Source organism: Leiobunum rupestre, chromosome 9 (genome assembly GCF_980474605.1).
Source record: "Leiobunum rupestre chromosome 9, qqLeiRupe1.1.hap1, whole genome shotgun sequence".
Classification (NCBI taxonomy): domain Eukaryota; kingdom Metazoa; phylum Arthropoda; class Arachnida; order Opiliones; family Sclerosomatidae; genus Leiobunum; species Leiobunum rupestre.
The window spans coordinates 6,537,305-6,553,632 of NC_143392.1; positions in this window are offsets into that span (position 1 = coordinate 6,537,305).

A 16,328-nucleotide genomic window follows, 5' to 3' on the forward strand; every position below is an offset into this window, starting at 1 on the left:
AGTTCTCGGAATACGTTACATTAGGAGGGCGCTTTTGATCGCTTCCTAGCCCCTAAAAAAACGCGGCCAGCATCGGGCCGGGGGGTCACCAGGCGAGGTCGAGGCATCGCTCTCGCTTTCGAGGGTCCAGGGCGGAAGAGCGGGCGGCTTGCTTTCAAGCTTCGGTTTATTTGTCGTTCAATTCCCCAAATGTAAGCAACGAAGGAGGGATGACTCCGGAGATGCTCGTAATTTCGCTCGCCCAGTCTAGCTTCCACTCGACAGACCCTCGAAAATAACGCCTTGTTTACGATATGGACGCGGATTTATGCCCGCGTGAATTTCAGTCTTCCTTCGTTCTTGTCGCGAAGTGATACGTGCACTCGACTATAGTTGCCTAAAACGTTTCAACACGGGTGCCTTTCCGTCCTCGGCGATCCTAATGGGAATTGAGTCGCTTTCGCGCGGAAATCACAAGTTCGCTAAGCTTAGGCTTATAGCTCTTATACGTACCCGAACGTTCATTAATAATTAAGTTCCTTAATTTGAAGTTGCGTATTTTCGCGTAAACTTGAGAATAATTTATTGTTGTTTAAAACTAGAGTTGTAAGTCGGAAAATTTTCCAGTAAATGACCGAGGCCTTTTTCCCTGGAAAACTTTCCGTATTTTTTCGAAAGAAATAATAAAAAAAGTTTTCATTAATAATAATAATAATAATAATAATAATAATAATAATAATAATAATAATAATAATAATAATAATAATAATAATAACAATAATAATAACAATAACAATAATAATAACAATAACAATAACAATAACAATAATAATAACAATAACAATAACAATAATAATAATAATAATAATAAGCTAGGCTAATACCCCAGGCACCACCTTAGGCCTAAGTCATCAAGCGACTTTTGAAGCCATTAATTCAAGTGGCCGGGTTACAATGCATAGGAGAGTGGTGGCAAGCCCTTCATGCCACGCGATCGAGCCAAAAGCTCCCTACACTAACTATTACCGATTAGTCTAACATTGTTTGAAAATTTAAATAAAACGGAATTTTCGCCTCATTTTTCGAATCTAAAAGTAAAACTAAACCGCTAGACTAGTTTTATCATAAAAACATTGAAAACCCTTAGAAAGTAATTTATGTTTAAATTATTTTATTTTACCGATTTGCGGAAAATTTTCTGGAAATTTTTCGGCATTTTATTTTTCCTGAAAATTAACAACTAATGCAACCTAATTATTTTTATTATACGTATAAATGTAACGGGTAGTATAAAATAGAGAGGCTTAGCCAGCCCTCTATCTATTATAACTCTGAGTAATAAGTATTTATCTACCTAAACTGTTATAGTTATTCTCTTGAAACATATACCCTCGCTGATTTGTTTTTCAAAATAGGATTTAAATAATTGATTTTCTAAAACTATTTCGCCGGAAAAATCAGGCTTATAAATAAGTAAATATCCCAAGGCAATGTGGTATTTTTAATTTAAGCCGATATGCGGGAATTTGTCTCGAGCCGTGCTAATATACCGGGTGTTTCGAAAGGTTATGCAAAATCTTAAAGGAGTTGTACGGGGTGAGTTGAGAAGTATGCCTGTTTTTTCCCCATTTTCCTACGATGAGTTAAAAGAGCGCCAGAGAGCTTAAAAATGGGGCCTACTAGCCCCTGGAAGTAGGTTGCAACAAGCGCAAAATCAAAAAGGAGGGAAATGCAAACATTAAGGTTTGGGTTCGTGTGATAGGTAAAAAAGGACTTTGTAAACAAATCGAGGTAACCCGCGTAAAAAACTAAACTTGTACAAAATACACATTTTCCCACTTTGTTTAATTAAACTCATTGCACGTTTCTTATTTTCTCATTTGTTTTTTTTTTGTATTTAGCCTATCTCAATTCCCACGTATTCGTAAATTCATCGTACCCCTGAAATTGCATTTCCCTGCTGCTTGGTTTCGAGCTGGTTGCAGTCAACTTCCAGGGGCTAGTAAGCCACACTTTGAAGCTCTCTGGCGCTCTTTTAACTCATCGTAGGAAGATGGGAAAAAGCAGGCATACTTCTCAACTCACCACCTACAACTCCTTATAATTTTTGCATAACCTTTTGAAACACTCTGTATACTTCTGATATAATTAAGAAAATTGGATAAGAGTGTTATTAAATTTTGATTTTTTTATTTATATACCTAAGCTATTTAGCCAAGAAAGGTGTATCAATTGGTGTAATACTAAAATTTCAACCTTACTTATCACAAAAAGAAACATTCAGTGGATTATTAAACAATTAATGTTTTTTTTCGAGAGTCTAATGGATACCAGGCTAATATCAGTTAGATAATCTAAAATTAGATGTAATCTTAACTAAATTAAATTTAAAATTTAGGTTGCTTAGATTTTTTCGAAATTGAAACTATTTTAGAACCTATTTTTAAATTTTTTAATTTTCAAGAATTTATTTATTTCTACTTAGGGATAATGAAAATGTTGAGAGGATTTTTAATATTTCTCCAAATTCTCAGGCTCGAATAATAAAAAAAAAACAAATCATTATGTTATTGGTTCTGATTCGTTTGAAGCACCAAACAGTGACGTATTTCCAAGACAATGACTCCCACGTATGGTCTCTACCTAGGAGCAACAAACACAGTGACACAGCACCCAACACAAGGAGAACGCCGCTAGCCTTTAAACAAGCTAACGCAGTGTTGTGTACAAATTTCATTGGACGAGCCTTTAGGCTGCACATTTTACGGGCGGGGGGAAGACAATTTCTGAATTTTCCCCTTCCGACGGCAGCAGGCACTAAAGCGTCTAACCAATGAAAACTGTACGCAAGAAAATGCACGACTTTTGACGGGTTGCGTTCTCCTTGTGTGGGGTGCTGTGTTTGTTGCTCCTATAGGTCACTCTCCCTAAATTAATAAATTCTTGACCAAATATAAAGGTCTTCCCAACGAGAAAATTATGAAGTTAAATTTCGTCAATATTTGAAGTGAATTAGAAGTGAATTTCATAATGACCGAATGACAACAACATTGACAAGGGCTTCAAAATTAATTTCCTAGAACTCCGAAACAAGTCAACGCGTATAATCAATAAACATCCTGGCGAGCATCTCCAAAAATTTAAATTGCCTCCACTCGCATTTACAATTTGTGTCCGTCCGCAGGTGCAGTGATTTGTAGAATCGAAAGAGACAGTTTTTCCAATTTCAAGTAAATCTTGCCCAAGCTTACTTCAAACATAGAATAGCCGGAATTTATAAGAGAAATTCACTTTATATTCAATACAATTCACTCAGTTGCTGAAACCAGGATTTGGTTGAATCTCCGAGCTAGTATGTATCGTGTCAAGAACACATCGAAGCGACTGAGAACAAACGATACGCTCTTCATTCAGCAATACGTCATAGTCGCCATCTGGGAGCCAATAAAACCGCGAAATTTTCAAACAGTCAGTAATATGATTTATATTTTAAATTAGTATACATTTTAAGTACTATATATTTTTTTAATATTTATAATAACAATTATAATAGTGATATAATTAATATTTAGTATGTTATTTATGTAAATCTTAATATTTAACATAATTATTATTTATACTAAACATTTAATATTATATATTAATATTTAGTATGTTATTTATGTAAATCTTAATATTTAACATAATTATTATTTATACTAAACATTTAATATTATATATTAATATTTAGTATGTTATTTATGTAAATCTTAATATTTAACATAATTATTATTTATACTAAACATTTAATATTATCTATTAATATTTAGAATGTTATTTATGTAAATCTTAATATTTAACATAATTATTATTTATACTAAACATTTAATATTATATATTAATATTTAATATCTAAAATTGTAAAAAACATTTTAGTTCAATTTTTGCCAACAGAGGGCACCACGAAATGTTTAGTAGGCGAGGCCTGAATAATAGTAGCAGATCATGTCACAACACCCCAATATTATGTTTGTTTGTTCTCGGCGGCCTCGATCTGTTCTTCATCGTCTATATAGATCCACTTTTAATACTGGACTGTCTGTTTGTTATCTGATAAATATTACACTTTAATCTCAACCAAGCATCGAAATGATTAAATTTCAAAAAAACTAATTTCCATTCCAAATCATCAATTTTGTACAAAACAAAATATTTTAGAAGTAAATGTTTGCTTTAAGGGAAATGTCACAAATTTAAGATATTTTTGGATCAGTTTTTATGACATTTTGTTTTTGATGGAATAAGTATTTTTATTCCGGGGATAGAACTATGAAATGTTTTCTCGAAATTCTAATTAGTAATTTTTTTTTAATTTTAATCATGAAGAACCAACTCAAAACCATACATTTTGTCAACTATTGATGCATTTGTAAAGTAGGTATTGATTTCAATTCTGTTCAGAGCGCATTTCCAATTTAGACGTTTAATTATTATTTTTTAAATTGGCGGTTTAATACAAACTTATTCATGGCGCCTGATAGCTGATGTTTCTATATTATTCTATATCATTATATATCATTATATATCATTATATATCATTATATATCATTATATATCATTATATATCATTATATATCATTATATATCATTATATATCATTCTATATCATTCTATATCATTCTATATCATTCTATATCATTCTATATCATTATATATCATTCTATATCATTCTATATCATTCTATATCATTCTATATCATTCTATATCATTCTATATCATTCTATATCATTCTATATCATTCTATATCATTCTATATCATTCTATATCATTCTATATCATTCTATATCATTCTATATCATTCTATATCATTCTATATCATTCTATATCATTCTATATCATTCTATATCATTCTATATCATTCTATATCATTCTATATCATTCTATATCATTCTATATTATTATTTATTACAGTATCAACGCTCAGTAAATAACAATTAGTTTAATTTTCTTACTTTGCGACCAAGATATGAATTACTTAAAAGTATCGAAGCGTTATTCGATACTATTTATTTTAGCCTAATTATAGTCAATACAGCACGATGCTAAGGGAGTCCTTACTCCATCTGGTGGCAGAAAACGTAACAGTTATTTCTAAACAGAAGAACACTATATCGAGTCTACCAAGAACGCATAGAAGTAACTAAGAACGATAACATTGTCCCCTGTGGCCATGATGTTATTCTTCTCACAATAGCAACGCTTTAAAAATTGTCTGTGGCTCCATCTAGACAATGCAAAAGTAGTATCTTTTCCCCCTAGAGCTGCTAGAAGATTCAAATATGAAAAGATTCCCTATAATTTATAATTATGAAATAATAATAATAATAATAATAATGAGTTTGAGAAGTATAACTTCATGGTTGCAGCCTGCAGGCAGGAGCAACAAACACAAGGAGAACGCAGCTAGCCTTTAAACACGCTAATGCAGTGTTGTGTACAAATTTCATTTGGCGAACCTTTACGCTGCACGTTTTACGGGCGGGGGGAACACAATTTCCGAATTTTCCCCTTCCGACGGCAGCAAGTGCTAAAGCGTCTAACCAATGAAAATTGTACACAAGGAAATGCACGACTTTTGACGGGTTGCGTTCTCCTTGTGTGGTTGCTCCTAGGTGCCAGCATTTAAAATTTTCATAGTTCCAGTGGCGTAACTAGGAACTCCGGGGCCCCCCCACGAAAAACGACTCGGGGCCCTTTTAAATAGCACCAATTTCAATCATAGTTCTCGGGGGCCCCCCCGCGCCACGGGGTCTGCGGGGGCGCTATTTACGCCACTGCATAGTTCTTATTTACTTCTATGCGTTCTTGAGGCTACCACCCAAGTCAAAGAAGAACTGATGGTAAAAATCGGATCTCAAGGGCCACACATTACGACGTTGAGAAATACAGCTCAAAAAAACCAGTAATGTCCATGGAAAGAATTTATATCAAAGGTAATGTCCTGTTTACGAAATCTTTTGCGAAACGGTATATTCACCAAATAAAAGAGGTAAAAGCTTTCTCAGTTACAAATCGTTAAAATTTCGCGAAGGTTACAAATCTCTAAACGTCTACCAACAAGTCAAGATATATAAGCTCGCGTGTTTTTCGAGAAAATATTTGGGTAGGAAGTCATAACAGACCTACTGCGGCGAATGCTGGTTCCTACGAACATCCCCTGCAAGCCTCATTAATCTTAGCCACGCTAGCAATATTTTCTAATGGAAAGAGAATAGTGTTTCCTAAAAAACCAGTCTGGACTAGAATAGTTTATATTTTTTGTTCCAAAAGGACTTTAGAATATATGTTGTGCTCGTGCCACTTCTGCGAATCGGTCGCTGTAAGGACGGGGATACTACAGCAAATGAGTTCACGGTTGTATGACGAAAAGGGCGGAGGGATACCGTTCGGAAAATGCCGACGAACATGGGAGTACTTCGAAAATGAAGTCTTTGTTTTGCAGAAATTTAACATCCTTACCCGTAAGAGACCTACAATATTTTAAAGATAATTTGAAAATATGACGGTTTAAACAAAAGGCTTTCTGCGGGAATGAAGGTTAATGGATCTATTGTTGAGGTCGTTCTATAGATGTACGGAAATAACCAAGTTAGGGATCATTTTGTGTGTTTTACCTGCGCGGGTTACAAAATTAACAGACAGCTGAGTTATTGTATCCACTATTTATAAATTTATGGCTTTATTTATTATTTAATTTACGACTTCGTATCTTCGATCATGGCCGCCGTATTAGACGCGTTTTTTATCTGTAATAAAAAGTATGGGTGACATATATAGTCTTATAGTTTTTCACTATGTGAAAACTCGGAACCACTCTTTCTGCGTAGAGTTTGCAAGTTCTCTCCCCACTGGTTAAAGGGGTTTTCCCCAGAGTCCTTTAGTTTCCCCTTTCCATAAAGGTACAAGGTAATAGTTAGTGTTGCGAGCTGTTGGCTCGCGTGGCATGAAGGGCTTGCCCCCACCCTCATTGTAACCCGGCCACCGGTTTAAGCAAGAATGTATTGAAGTGACTAAGAATATTGAACTACAGGATTCTGATTCCCATCCTCGCAGCCTTTGTAGCTTAAATTCGTCCGCTTTCCCATTCAAGTTTGCTATATGGTATGACCTTGAATGCGCCTTAAATGCAGACGAACTTTCTGAACAAAAGCTGTGAGGATGGTACCAGGGGTTAATGCTATGCTGAAATATTCTTAGTAACTTCAATACATTCTTGGTTTAAGGTATTAAAAGTCTCTAGATGATTTTGGCCTAAGGTGGTGCCTTGGGTATTAGCCTAGCTGATTATAGCTTACTTAGCTGCTGGATTATCGGCACGAACTTTGATATTTTAAATCACCAAAAGTTTGTTTAGAAAACGAAAATGTATAAAGTCTGAAAAGCCTAATTGCTTATTTTAGTATTTGTTTGACTTTAGCTCCGAGTCAAGGCGAGATTTCGAAAGACATCCAAATACGCCCCTCAACAGGCCATAAATTTAAAAGTATCAAATTCTAAATTTTAATTTAAAACGTAACGCCTATAGACCCCCCAGACAGTGATAATTCAATTAGTTTAACTTCACAAATATACTGAAAAGAATTTATCAGTATTTCAAAATGTTTTAAAAATTTGTCACTTACACGAGGGATAAATAAAAGTATGAGATAATATCAAGAATATATTTATTCGTCGTCGCACCCGCGAGATATCGTGCTGATTTGATTTGTTTTAGAAGGAAGGGGTTTACTGAGCCACGCTAAAAATGGTCTCAGTTATTCTCCCTAAGTAGAATTAAATAAAATCATGTTAATATATTATATAATCACAAAAGTAGCATAAGACCCAGAAGGATATAGGAGTTAATGAGAGTTTGTCGCAAAGTAAAAAAGGGAAACGAAGGGGGGTCGGAAAATTCGTCATCAAAATTGAGGTACTCCAGCGCCGCCTAGTGAGGTGTTTTAGAACGTATGTCTACGGGCGAGTAAATCGAAGAGAGAAAATCACGCCAGACCATAGACTAAATATAATGTTGCTAGTACTATTCCAACTAGTAGGTTATGTAGTCTATAGTGAGATTAGGTCTCACTAGAAATTTTAATAGGCGCGAAGGTACAGCTGACACACTTTTGGGACTTATGCTACTTTTGATAATAATAATCATCATCATCATCTAGGATAATACCCAAGGCACCAACTTAGTCCTAAGTCATCAAGCGAATTTTAAAGCATTAGTTCAGGTGGCCGGGTTACAATGCGTAGGAGGGTGGTGGCAAGCCCTTTACGCCACGCGAGCCAACAGCCAACTTCAACAAATGTTTATGGAAGGGGAAACCGAACAATTCGGGGGAAAACCCCTTAAACGAGTGGGGAGAGAACTTGCAAACTCAAACCGGGAGGAGTAGTTCCGAGTTTTCACCCAGTGCCACAAGTTGGGATCGAACCCGGCTCCTCTTGCCGCGAGGCGAAGGTGCTAACCACTCCGCCATCCCACCGTCCTGCTGATGTCATTTGTTTTAGAAGGAATGGGTTTACTGAGCCTCGCTAAAAATGGTCTGTTATTCTCCCTAAGTAGAATAAAATAAAATCTTGTTAATATATTATATTTTAATGGCAAAAGACAGCCGTGTACGGTAACCCTACAGATTAGGCAAAAAATAAGCTTCGGTAAAGGTCGAACCAGAGATAAAAGTTCCACAGATTTTGTCGTGTGAGTAAAAGACGATTTACGTTCTTGTAGAGTAAAGAATAAAATGAAACTTTGGTTCGCTTTGTCGCATACTAATAGAAAGGGCAGAAATCGTCGGATTAGGCGGGCGAAGACTCACACGGGAGCGCGGAAAAGTAAATGAAAGGAGAGAATATCAATTTCGTGGCAGCAGCGGACGCGGATAGAATCCTTAAAACTATTTTCTTACCGGAGAGAGAAAAGAGTGACTTCGGAAGCGACCTTTACGACGGGTTACTTCGTAATACCCAAACACCTAATTCTTTTCCATACACCGCGCGTGAATATATGGCAATTCAAACCCGCTGGAATGCCGCTCCCGAAACAAGTTGAGTAAGCTTAAAATCATTTTTCGTCGCTCCGTCTAAATTTGTTTACAGGAATCTAGTCAGAAAAATATTTACATCAACGTTTCACAGGTAATATTTCACTATGCTCATAGCCAAATGACAAAGAAGCTTATTAATTTAGTTGGTTATTTATTTTGCTCGAAACGAAAAGATGAACTTACAAGGAGACATCCCGAAGTGTAACCCACCGATTTTGTTCAAACTCGGGGATTGGTAGACCTTCATGTATCATGAATAATCCTAAAGGGAATTTATTCAATGGGCAACCGTTTTGCCATGGCAACGAAAAAAGTTTTTGACAACACAAAATATTAAATTTTCCCATTGAAAATAACATGGGATTTTGACCTCAAATTGATCAAAAGTTGATCAATTTTGATGTTATTTTGTCAATTGTTATCTATTTTTTTCTATTTTGGGCATTTTCGAAATTTTGAAATTTGTTAAAATTTTTCACAGGGGGTTCCTAGGAATCGGTCAGAATCCCATGTTATTTTCAATGGGAAAATTTCCATTTGTTGTTGGGAAAATTTCCATTTGTTGTTGTGAAAAACATTTTTCGTTGCCATGGCAAAATGGTTGCCCATTGAATAAATTCCCTTTAGGATTTTTCAAGTTACATAAAGGTCTACCAATCCCCGAGTTTGAGTGGCCGGGTTACACTTCGTAGGAGGGTGGTGGCAAGCCCTGCATGCCACGCGATCGAGCCATTAACTATTACCGTTAACCTCAACAAGTTTTTATGGAAGGGGAAACCGAAGAGCTCGGGGGTAATTCGATAAGATATTATTCACTATGGTCATAGCCAAATAGCGAAGAAGCTTATTAATTTAGTTGGTTATTTATTTTACTCGAAACGAAAAGATACTACACTTCGAACTTAGACAAATGAAGAAGAAGGTTATTAATTTCTTTTGAAACCAATAGTTCTTTTTATAAACTAACGTGGCCTTCTTGTTGAAATGTTGCTCTTACGTCACAGTCTCTTACTTTGACAAGCCTACGAGCGCGCGCTACAGTCGCGAGGAATATAGCTTTTTCTAGAGCGCGTGCAAATCGCTCGTGCGAGGAATACACTAATTAAGCTGGGTCTTGTGACGTAAGAGCAACATTTTAACAAGTTGGGCAAGACCACTTTTTATTTTATAAAATCAACTATTGTTTTGTACGAATTCATCTACATGTATTTGGTCGTTGCGAAAATATACCACATTTTGATCTTAAAGAATGACGAATATTATTATTAAATTTAAAATAATATTTTGTTAAGTCATCTATTTTGCTTGCGATTGAATAATACTACACTTTTATATTAGACAAATGACGAAGAAGCTAACTATTAAATATCAATTAAATTGTTTTATTTAATTTTAACGCTACAGATTTATTTTGGGAATTTCACCAAAGCTATACAACAGAAAACGAATGTATCAATTGAGGTATTGCTAAAATGTTATTTATCGAATAGGTCGTAAAGTTACTTAAGTAACCTCAAGAAACTCAATAAAAATTGTGTTAAATCCCTGGAAATCCCAAGAATTTTTTTAAAAATCAGTAGTTAGGAGTACGAAATGTTTACGAGTGACTTCCCACCTCGGTGGTCGCTTCACGGCAAGACGCAAAAAGCTCGAATAGTCCTGGCTCGCCTCGCTCGGTCGGCCAACAATAGGTCGTTTCTTTTCGCTTGTTCCGGGATTTCGGAATAAGGTAAGAAGAGTAAGGCTATGACGTCATTTTACTCCGATTCTGTGCTGGCGAATAGTTTGAATCGGAGTAAAAACGTTCTTCCAAAATGGCTGCCTGTGGCCTTTTAAGTGGATAAATTTAGGTTAGCACACGTCAAAATTCGATTTATTCCTTTACACCTCCTTTTCAGCTAGGAGTAACAAACACAGCACCCCACTTAAGGAGAACGCAGCTAGCCTTTAAACATGCTTACGCAGTAATGTGTACAAATTTCATTGGACGAACCTTTATGCTGAACGTTTTACGGGCTGGGGGGAAGACAATTTCCGAATTTTCCCCTTCCGACGGCAGCAGGCGCTAAAGTATCCAACCAATGATAGCTGTACGCAAGAAAATCCACGACTTTTGACGGGTTGCGTTCACCTTGTGTGGGGTGCTGTTTTGTTGCTACTAGCTTTTCAGAAGGAGTAAAAAGAGTAGCCCTAATACTCCCGAGTATGGCTATGGCCGCCATTTTGTGCGGTTTTTTTCTCTATGGGAAAAAGCGTTTATGACGTCGTGTCACGTGAGACTGAAATCACTGAATAGGCGAAACTATAAAGTAAATCTGGTCTTAACCAACTTGCTAAAATGGTAAAACAAAATCACGTGACTACCATTTCACAGCCAACTTCGATTCGGTAACTTGTGCTCATAGTTGGTCGTGTGACGTTAAAGAAAAGCAATATTCCTTCCCGATACTGCAGACAGTTAATTAACTTCCACTTTTATTTTACAAAATGTTTTAAATAATAATACTAATTAGATAATTTAGATGAATCGATTAAAATTTAAACCACCATTAGCAAAATAAAATGAATAATAGTTCGTAATTCTTAGGATAGATGGCGCTGCAGTTCTTCAAAAATTCACGCGACTAGCATCTTTTCAGCCCCCTGGACTTTATAGTTTCGCCTATTCCCCGGAACAGGCGAATGAAACGTTTTAGGGTAAAAAGAGTACACTTTTAGTCCGAGAACAGGCGAAAAGAAACAACTTATTACTACAGACTTTCCCTCCAAGCGGGTTAGGGACGTAGCAAAAGCAAAACCCATCCAGATCACCCACATCCTCCAGAGTGGCTGTAAAAAGGCTTTAGTTCACTATATAGCGTCCCGATCAATTACAACCGAGTCCAGCAGTTCGCGAGAAGTGGAACCGACCGTCTACGCGAGCCAGCCTCGTAAAACAAGCTACCGAATGGCACAACATTTCTTTTTTCAAACTCTTCAACCAGTTTTTCGTTAACGAAGAAGCGGACGAGTTTGATTAATGGAATGCCTCCGACGCCATCAACCCGAACCGTCGAGGGTGCTACCACCTTCTATTGACTGGAGGGAGATTGATTAAGAACCACCTATGGACAACTTTAGACCCGGGACGTTGATCCTTACTGAGATATACAGGGTGTTTCATAAGGTTATGCCAAAATTTTAAGAAGTTGTAGAGGGTAGCAACCTAAATTTTAAATTTAATTTAGTTAAGATTACATCTAATTTTAGATTATCTAACTGATATTAGCCTGGTATCCATTAGACTCTCGAAAAAACATTAATTGTTTAATAATCCACTGAATTTTTCTTTTTGTGATCATGCGTTTTGTGTTATCCCGATAAATAACTCTTAATTTCTCAGTAAGGTTGAAATTTTAGTATTACATCAATTGATACACCTTTCTTGGCTATATTGTTTAGGCATAAATATAAAAATTCAAAATTTAATAAAACTCTTATCCAATTTTCTAAATTATATCAGAAGTATACAGGGTGTTTCAAAAGGTTATGCTAAAATTATAAGGAGTTAATAATAATAATAATCAGCTAGGCTAATACCCAAGGCACCACCTTAGGCCTAAGTCGTCAAGCGACTTTTGAAGCCATTAATTAATACAATGCGTAGGTGGTGAGTTGAGAAGTATGCCTTGTTTTCTTCCCATTTCCCTACGATGAGTGAAAAGAGCGCCAGAGAGCTTCAAAGTGTGGCCTACTAGCCCCTGGAAGTAGGCTGGAACCAGCGCCAAACCTAGCAGCAGGGAAATGCTATTTCAGGGGTACGGAATTGGGGAGAAATCATGGTCCATCACGACTTTAAATACTGTGATAGTTTACTTTTTTAAGCTGGTTACCTCGATTTGTTTACAAAGTCCTTTTTTACCTATCACACGAACCCAAACCTTAATGTTCGCATTTCCCTGCTGCTGGTTTTGCGCTTGTTGCAGCCTACTTAATAATCAGCTAGGCTAATTTATTTATAAACCTGATTTTTCCGGTGAAATAGTTTTAGAAAATCAATTATTTAAATCCTATTTCGAAAAACAAATCAGCGAGATTATATGTTTCAAGAGAATAACTATAACAGTATAGGTAAATAAATACTTATTGCTAATAGTATAATGTAAATAATTAGATTGCATTAGTTTTAAATAGTTATTAATTTTCCGGAAACATAAAATGCCGAACAATTTCCAGAAAATTTTCCGCAAATCGGAAAAATAAAAAAATTGAAACATAAATTACTTTTTAAGGGTTTTTATGATAAAACTAGTCTAGCGGTTTAGTTTTACTTTTAGATTCGAAAAATGAGGAGAAAATTCCGCTTTTTTTATTATTATTTTCGGGAAAATACGGAAATTTTTCCGGAACAAAGGCCTCAGTCATTTACCGGAAAATTTTCCGACTTACAACACTAGTTTTAAACAACTTCTCAACTCACCCTCTACAACTCCTTAAAAAAATTTGCATAACCTTTTGAAACACCCTGTATACAGCCGTCAACTGGTGCACTCACGACTATATTAAATGCAGTCCGTTAGCTGATATTTAAATAATGTCATGGGCAATCACCAGCCCGCCTTCCGTCCAACTGCCAACTGGCGCACTTTTAAATTTCGTATTGTGTATGAAGCGTTAGCGGTCAGTAGCCCGAGTTCTATACCGGCTTTTTTTGGTTCGGGACGTCATTTGAAAGTTCTACATTGCGTAGAATCTCATCTAGATAAAAATTCTTTCTTATACCTGGTGGCCTTGGGGGCTTTAGATCTCTCGTATTTGAAACGGGATACGCCGTGGAAAGGTTAAACTTCGTATTATCATAAGTAACGTAATAGCAATAACAAGGACAAAAATGAAAATTTCTTACAGGAAAAAATAAGATTATATTAAATGTAATAACAATTCGAAATCGCCTATGCGTAAGATAATTCGACGGAATTAAAACAACTTTAATGATACAGTAAAAACATATTTATTTAAAAATGTAGATAAATTAAAATTGCAAAGTACAGCGTTTTTATAATTTTAATTCATTATTAATTTTAATTAATTTTTACTGTTTAATTAAAGTAGTTTTTACTGTGTAATTAAAGTAGTTTTTACTATGTAATTAAAGTAGTTTTTACTGCGTAATTAAAGTAATTTTTACTGCGTAATTAAAGTAATTTTTACTGCGTAATTAAAGTAGTTTTTACTGTGTAATTAAAGTAGTTTTTACTGTGTAATTAAAGTAGTTTTTACTGTGTAATTAAAGTAGTTTTTACTGTGTAATTAAAGTAGTTTTTACTGTGTAATTAAAGTAGTTTTTATTCCGCCTAATTAGGATTATACGGGACTCAAATTCCTCATGTACTGAATATTGTATTTCAGTTTAAACTCTATTTTCAAAATTTTCATTTTAATTACAGGAGTACTGGACTGCCTGTAAGAAGTATGTCACACTGTCAATTAGCAAAAATTATCACCAAACTAATTTTCAGAGTTTAGATTTAGTTCTCAGCACAGAGCCCCCTAGTGTCAAAAATATGCTCAAACCGAAAACTACGAGCAACACCATAATATTCTAAAAGTTAAGTTAGAAGAAACCACCTATGGGCAGTGCAAAGGATGATAAAATACGCTAATTAGTAAATTAGTCCATAATTAAAAGGGATAAAATAGCTAAACCCTAAACAAATTTGAAGAAATTAAAAACCTACAAAATAACTCGTACCAATAGGTCTTCGAGCAAACCAAAAGATGCGAATCTCGGATCTAATAGATCTTCGAGTAATAAACTACATAAAAACTAAATAAAATAGCCAGAAATTCCAACGGTAGACCGGTTTCGTTATATTTGGAACTCATCAGTACCGTGCGGGAAATCTGGCTGGTGACTGTTATATCGAAAAGAGAAACTAAGCCTAAACATTAAAAATGGGGAGTGTGGTGGAGAATAGTATGTACGAAAAGTTAAATTAATATTTTATTTTATTTTACCATAATATTGTACTCAGCTCCGTTCCGACTCCAAGTGAGATTATTAGTATTGGAAAAAGGTTCAGTCATAAATTTAGCATTAAAACCATGAGTCGTGTCATACTTATCGGTATTATGTTACTTATGATATTAATTTATATATATATTTTTTATGTTTCCACAACGTGTATCTATCGCAGCGAAAAAGGCCACGATTTTCTAAAATTAAGAAACTCTTTAAAGTTCTTGTTTAGAGTAGTGGAAAACGTATACTCAAAGACGTGCTTTTGTAAAGTAAATATTTTTTTAAAACTAAAATTGAAACGAAAGTTCGCATCGCCCCTGGTAAATGACCCTTCTAAGCCACGATCCTGTTTCATTTCCATTTATTTGTTTCTCTCCGGGGATTACAAATTAAATCATTCCTTAATCTCTCTTCGATATAAAATATTAATTATTAAAAATGTGTGTTATTATCCCTAAAAGTCCCGATATATTTCAGCAAGAATGTACTAGAGTTAACAGAGATTATGTTTAAAAGTCGCTCGATGACTTAGGCCTAAGGTGGTGCCTTGGGTATTAGCCTAGCTGATTTATTTATTTAGTGGCCCTGGTGACCACTTAATTAATTCAAAGTTTTTCCCTTCAAGATATTAGTTCATTAAAAAAATACTATATTAATCCCTAAAATTGTTTGGTCTTTGAGCTCTTCTATGCTGTGTGCTTGCCAAGCACTAAACTACTAAGCCTATGCCCTAGCACTTATTGTCAAGAATAGATAATTTGACCATAAATTATGAAAGCCTGATTTTGAAGGTTAAAAATGGTAAAAGTGGCCAGTTTTTTAATTAAACTACCTAGGCTCTACTGGCCACAGGTCCAGTTTAAAAAAATCCTTATTTCTCAGCCTGGTAGAAACTAAAGCCTCTGTTTCCATGATATCCCGAAGATATACCCCGCCTACACGGAGAGACAGCACGTGATCGTACTGGAGTTTCTTCCCCCTTACCGGGAGAAAGGGGGGAAATATTGCGCGGGGAAAGGCGTAGGGGCGTGGCTTATCTTCCCGGAGATCACGAGGCGGCGCGGGGTGCTGTTCTGCCTGTTAACTGGAATACGTTCTTGATTAAAATTAATCATCCCGCCGGCGTAATAAGGTTTACATTTCTCCAAACAATTCTAACTTTGTTAATTTCGGGTAAAAACAATATTTATCTTTTATACGAGTTACGACGAGTTTTAAATCGACAACGGCGTCCCATTTATGTCCTAATTTATCAACCCTACATTGCGTAAACA